Here is a 6,564-nt window from a genome sequence, read left to right as displayed (position 1 = left end):
TCAAAAACAAAATGTCGAAAGACAGACACAAACTTTATGACTGCATTTAATACAAATTTGGAAAAGAAATAATTGTATGGTTTAGAAATCACGATAGTGATTAACTTTTGAGTTCCTGTCTCCTCCCACTAGTAGGAAGTAGGCCCAGGAGATCTCCTGGGCTACAGGGAGTATTTTATGTCCAGAACTGATTTGTGCTTACGCAGGTGTGTTCTATAAGCTGCAGTGTGTTTATGAATTTATGCACTTTTATGTTTATCCAGAGAGTACCAAAAAAGCATACACATTTAAAGAAAGGAAAAATCGGGATTCAAATTATAAGGCTCAACATATACTGGTAACAAAAGATGAATACAAATCTCATATGATTTTTGCAGTTACAAGAAGTGCTCCAAGCGGTTACCATCAGCTCCAGATGCTTCTGATTACGCCAACTGCTCCACCAGCAGCGCTGACCACAGCGTCCGCTTGTATCGCTGCGCATGGCGTCTGAGTTTCTGTGGAAGCACCGCCAGTGTAGCAGGTTTTCCGCAGTGCACCGCATGCTTTAAGGTACCACAGAGGGAGAGTCCAGGGGTGTTAAGTCAGAGAGTGCGGGAGACTCAGTTGCACCTCTTTCCTCTCTCCACTGTCCTGGCAAATTCTCACCAAGGTGAACCCTCACATCTCAGGGCATGTAATAATCGGGATGAAAACTTTTCGCTTTGCTTTTTGAAGAAAGCCCACGTGCTTGTTCTGCTAACTCCCATCTCAAGGGCACCTTGTTCCGTGGACTTCTGTGGTGAGCGAGCGAACCGTTCCAACTCCACAGCACAGGCAGCAGGACGGTTGCTGCGCGAGGCCTCCGGGACCTTCCCCTGTGCGCATCACACAGCCCCGGGCGTCTCGCTTACCCTGAATGTGCGCGGTTCTTAGGCGGGAGGTCCCGTTGCTCACCTGCGCCTCCTCTGTTGGACTCCCAGAGTGGTCTAGAACTATAAATGGTCTTGCGCTCCTCAAACGGCTATGGTGCTTCTGCCACTTTCTTTGTCCTGCCTGTCTCTTGGTGACTCTAACATTCGCTTGATTGATGCCATCTTTTCAGTGAACGTCATATTACCGTAATTCAGTTCAACTTCAAAAAGTAATACATAGATAACATCTCTTAACATTTGTATACGTTTTTGGCATCCTTGGTTTATTGTAATTCAACATCTTTTTTAAAAAAATAGAAATTCATCATGCTCGCTCCAGCAGCACATACACTGAAGTTGGAACGATACAGAGACGGTTAGCATGGCCCCTGCGCAAGGATGCCACGCAGGTTCGTGAAGCATTCCATATTAAAAAAAAAAAAAAAGAAAGAAATTCATCATATAACATTCCAACAGGTTTTTGGCTTTATTGATACATGGCTATTTAAACATTGTTTTTATCATTAGAGAAAAATAAGTGACTTGATTATTTTCCACTATTATTTCCTGTAGAGGTTTGATATTTGCTTCCTCCAGCAATTTCCCAGTGGTTTCAATAATTCTAGTCTATTTGGGGGTTCACTTTTTGATTTTCATTGCTGAGACTTTACAGGTAGTATATTGACCCTCATCCAAAGCTGGTTTCATGAGCTTGCCATCTGGATCTGTTGGTTAGGTGGTCTCAGGGGGCCCCGCCCTCAGAGGAGCTCTATGCTTAGTTACTATTCTGCTGCTATCTTTTGAGAGTTTTGATCATTTTTTATCTTTGCACTGTGTCTTGTAAGTGAAGTGGGTTGGGGCAATGGTGCAAAGGAGATAGGCACCAAATAGTGAGCCACCTTCCTTGCTGCCCTGTTCACATACAGGACTCGTGATGCCCCAGGAGCTCACAACTTATACCATCCAAGAGGCATGGAAGTTCAACAAAACTTAAAGCAAGAAGAACATGTTACTTCCACAGCTGATTGAGCAGGAGCATTGACAGCCCAAAGAGGCCACCCATTCTGTTCAAATGAGAGCTCCTTCAAAGGGAAGAAACAAAAGTCCTTCTAAGAAACATTGTGACCATGGAGCACTAGCAGGTCCTTGGTTACTTATGTTAATTCCTTATATTTGCTCAACTGCTGACTCTGAAAATAACGACACAGAAGGAAAGGGAAAGATAGGACAGGTCATTGTTCCCATTCATTTCAGAGCTCTTTTAGTTGTCAGCATAATTAGGTGAATGATGGTAGAACGTGTATGTATCAGGAAGAGAAGTGAAAGCAGGGGAGTTCATTTTGTATGTTTCAGCTCTTCTCGCGGAATGGAATCTGTATGAGATATGAAACATGAATTTAATTGCTGTGATTCTTCATACTAATCAACCATTCATATTTACATTTAAAACTAGCATTAGACACTATACAAATGAAGTGTAAAATTCTTGCTAATCATTTAAACTTTAGGGTTTTTTCTTTCTTTTTCCTTCCTAGAAAGACCTTAGATAGCAAATAAATGTACCATATAACAGGACAAAAAAATAGATGATGGGAGAAAATAAGTTTTATACACACATTTGAGTAATTTTGAGGGAGCTTTTTTTTCATGTTTTGTGAGCAAGGGACCTTGCCCTTTCATTTTGCACTGAACACAGCAAATTATGTAGCCAACCCTGCCTGTATCCCTGCATGGTCCTGGTCTAAATTCTTTGTCTCAGAAATGGCTGTTTTCCCCACTCAAAGAATCAGATGGATAGTTTCTAAATGTTTATCTGAGCCACCAAATAGAGGTTCTCTAATCCATGGATACTGTGAGGACCTAAAGGTTTTTCTCCCTTTTAGCAGGAGCCCTTACTTTGCTTCTGGGAGTATATCTGCCTCCAAAACGCCCACGGGAGAGGGCACATGGGCATCTTCTGATAGCTTTCTATTCATTTCTAGTGAGCAGATGTCTCTTTGTTTCAATCTTAGTTATAACATTCACTTATTTATTTATTCTAGTTTTATTGTGTCCTATATCACATCAGTTTCTAGTGAGAAAGGATTATACTGAATTAGTTTTGTTTCCTGCCATATCTCTAAAAGTCTTTGTTAACATTTTACAATCACCAAATTGTTATTTTGTTATTCCTTCTAAATTTGAAGAATACTAATTCATCATTACCCTAAATTTACTTGGCCTGGCCTTTATACCCTCTGCCATATGCTGAAATGTTGGTAGCTTTCATTCATCTGTAGAATGTGATATGCCTTATACAAACATTGCCATTAGAACTCTGGTTACTTGAGTTATCGTTTTCAAATAAGTAATTCTTAAACAAAACAATAATAACAGAGCTAAATACATGCACAAGCTTCACCTCTATTATGAATTCACCATATGTTCCTCTGAATCTCTTTCTTCCTAGAAACATCATTGTATTTCTTCACTTTACTTCTTTGCTTTTTTGTATAATATCTAACTGGATAAACTGAGCTATTACTTTCAATTTTGTTCAAGGGTAATACTGCTAAAAAGAATCCTTATCTGCAAACATAAGTCAAGTGAAAAAAATTATATTTTTTCCTCTTCAGCACTATGCTTAAGATAATTATTCTGAAGGAGTTAGGCGAAGTGTGCAATTACAAAAACATTCATCAGTAATGGCTTAAAGTGTAATAAAGAAATAATTAATCTGGAGCTCAGTGCCTATAGCTCAGTGGCTAGGGTGCCCACTGAGGGTGGGTTCATATCCAGCTCAGGCCTGCCAAGCAACAATGACAACCACAACCAAAAAATAACTGGACATTTGGGGTGGGTACTTGTAGTCCCAACTACTTGGGAGGCTGAGATAATAGAATCACATGAGCCCAATAGTTGGAGGTTGCTGTGAGCTGTGATACCAGGGCACTCTACCAATGGTGACAAAGTGAGACTGTCTGAAGAAAAAAAAAAGAAATAATTACTCTATTACAAAGAGATCTGAATTTGAAGTCTGCTCACTTCAGGTCATTGACCCAACATATCTGATATGTTTGGTTTTTGTTTGTTTGTTTGTTTGTTTTTGTTTTGCTTTTTCCTTCTGAAGCAAGATGGCTGCTTATGCTCAACTATCATTCATTTTTATTTGGGTTGGACATGTTGTCATCTCTAACCAAACAGTAATTTATTTACTTATTTATTTTATCAAAGGAGTATAACAAATATTGAGTAGACAATAATAATGCCTATCCCATCATTATCATTGGTATTTTAAACTTTTTTTTTGGTTGGTAGAGTCATATACTACACATTTCATTCTATGTCAATGTGTACACTTCCTTGTGGCAGAATTGTTAACTTTCCCAATAAGTGGTTCACATTTTAAGATCATAAGTATAAAAATCAGTTACTAAAAATAGAATCATAGTTAAAAATTTGAAAGTCAATAAAATTAATTGAAATAAAAGAAACAATCTGTGTAAAATTTAATGTCTACTTTTTTGTTTGAACATAGAAATTCCTTGGCGCCAGGAACAGTGGCTCATGCCACTGGGAGGCCAAGGCAAGTGGATTGCCTGAACTCACAGTTCCAGGAAATAACCTGAGCCAGAGCGAGACCCCATCTCTAAAAGATAGCCAGGCTTTCTGGTGGGTGCCTGCAGTACCAGATACTTGGGAGGCTGAGACAAGAGAATTGCTTGAGCCCAAGAGTTTGAGGGTGACTGTGACTGTGATGCCATGGCACTTCACAGAGAATGACAAAGTGAGACTCTGTCTCAAAAAAAAAAAATCCTTGAAAATTTAGTTACTGAATTTTTACAAAAATAAGAACTACCATTATTTCACATATAAATAAAAGAGACTGTATAGTATAAGTCAGTTAAATAGAAAGAAAATAATTTTGGTTTTTTTGCCATTGGCATTGAGATAAGAAACAATTATAGCATTACCTGAGATGCTATTGTCATTATTATTATTTATCTTTGGAAACATTAAGGAAAAATATGAGACAATGTGTAGCCAATTACTTGATTATCTACAAAAGCTATTTTTAGGAATACCAATTAATTATTTATCATAACAATCAATGCAAAGTTAAATATATTAAACTAAAATTGTGACTGTGTCCTTTTCCAAGAAACCACAGATTTTAGAAGAAATTACAAGGAAAAAAAACCATTTAATACATTTCAATCTAGTCACAAGCTGCAAGGCAATTTAGTATTAAATAATTCAGAAATGTTCTTGCCGGTGATTTAAGGTCAGACACATTTGATTGTCTATTTAATGCCACAGGAAAAGTGAAGTAAAATAATTGTCCAGGATTATTTAAAGAAAAAATGAAATATCTATTTATCTGTGGCACCTTTTGAAATTTTTCCATTGATCAAAATTATCATATTAATACAATAATACTGTTTCTGAAAAGTAAAATAATAAGGAAAGGCATAAAATGAAAAGCTATATTTTCCTCAATTCCCACATTGTCACCTCACTCCTACTCTCACTCTTCAGAGGCAGTTATTTTAAATAATTTCTTCTTCTAGAGTTTCCCATCATTGCCTCAATAATATATTCTTGCATTCAATTACCCACTTTAGAAGATATTGGACTTTCCATCCCTGTAAATCATGGTCACTCATATTTCTTCCTTTCCCCTTTAAGGTGAGAGAATTTTCCCCTCATCTTTCAAGTGCTAAAAATAATGTTCTTTTCTTCTATTAGTTACCTTTTCATAATTAAGTAATTTTCTTAGTCTTATATATTTTGTTTCATCAAGAAATCTGAGTACTTGTATTATTCCAGCCTTTTTCCAATTCTGTTTTTCATTTACTGATAAAAATGTTGGCTGCTTAAATACATTTGTAATAGAAAATGCTAACCCAGAGTGAGTGGCAAGTAATTATAGTTGATTGTTACAAATCTCACATACAATGAACTTCTCTCTAAGCACTTTCCTGAGACTAGAGGGGACACCTGACCAACTCTGACAAGCAGAATCTAAGTGCATGTGAGCAGGGCTGCTGGAAGAGGTTTTAAATGGAGTAGTCGGCATGCACATGGGCATTTTGCTCCTTTCTCCTTTCTAATTGTGTCTACTTGAAAGGTGAATATAACCCTTGGTGATATTATACAGAGGCATATTTTCATGTTGAGGAAAATATTGAAAATGGAATCTACACAACAGGGATGGGAAAAGGTTATGAAAAGCAATTGGGTTTCACCAAGAATCTGTCAACACCTCTGCAAACTGCAATTTTCTTAACTACAGATTTTTGTCTGCATGAGATAGTTTATTAAGTCATTCTTTATCATTCTTTTGTTTACTTTCAGTACTTCTTACTTGATTAAAGTGATTTGAATATATAGAGGGATTTATTTTCTAAAAATTCAGAAGTAGGTGGTCTTCTATTTAGTCCAGCAAGCCCAAAATGTCATCAAGTTCTAAAGCTTGTCTGTGTTTTTTCCTCAGTATTCTTGCTATATTCCAAGAAACACTGTATTCTTGCACTTCAAGGAACCAGAAAAGCAAGAAGAAGCAAAAATAAAAATTAGTAGAAGGAAATAAATTATAAATATCTTAGAAGAAGTAAATGAAATTAAAACTAAACTGCAATACGAAATACCAATACTATTAATATGTTGATATTAATGACATTCTTTACAG

General features: G+C 36.8%; 1 non-coding gene across 1 annotated transcript; it reads left to right on the top strand.

Annotated features, from left to right (window-relative positions):
- The first annotated feature begins 1,220 nt into the window (after positions 1-1,220).
- LOC111726900 lies at positions 1,221-1,327 on the top strand. Its single transcript, XR_002774566.1, has one exon. It is a non-coding gene; the product is annotated as a U6 spliceosomal RNA (small nuclear RNA).
- Positions 1,328-6,564: the final 5,237 nt, after the last annotated feature.

This window comes from Otolemur garnettii, unplaced genomic scaffold (genome assembly GCF_000181295.1).
Source record: "Otolemur garnettii isolate 467f Iridium unplaced genomic scaffold, OtoGar3 scaffold00085, whole genome shotgun sequence".
Lineage (NCBI taxonomy): Eukaryota > Metazoa > Chordata > Mammalia > Primates > Galagidae > Otolemur > Otolemur garnettii.
The sequence above is the reverse complement of the archived record's forward strand: the minus strand, read 5'-3'. Positions and strand labels throughout refer to the sequence as shown.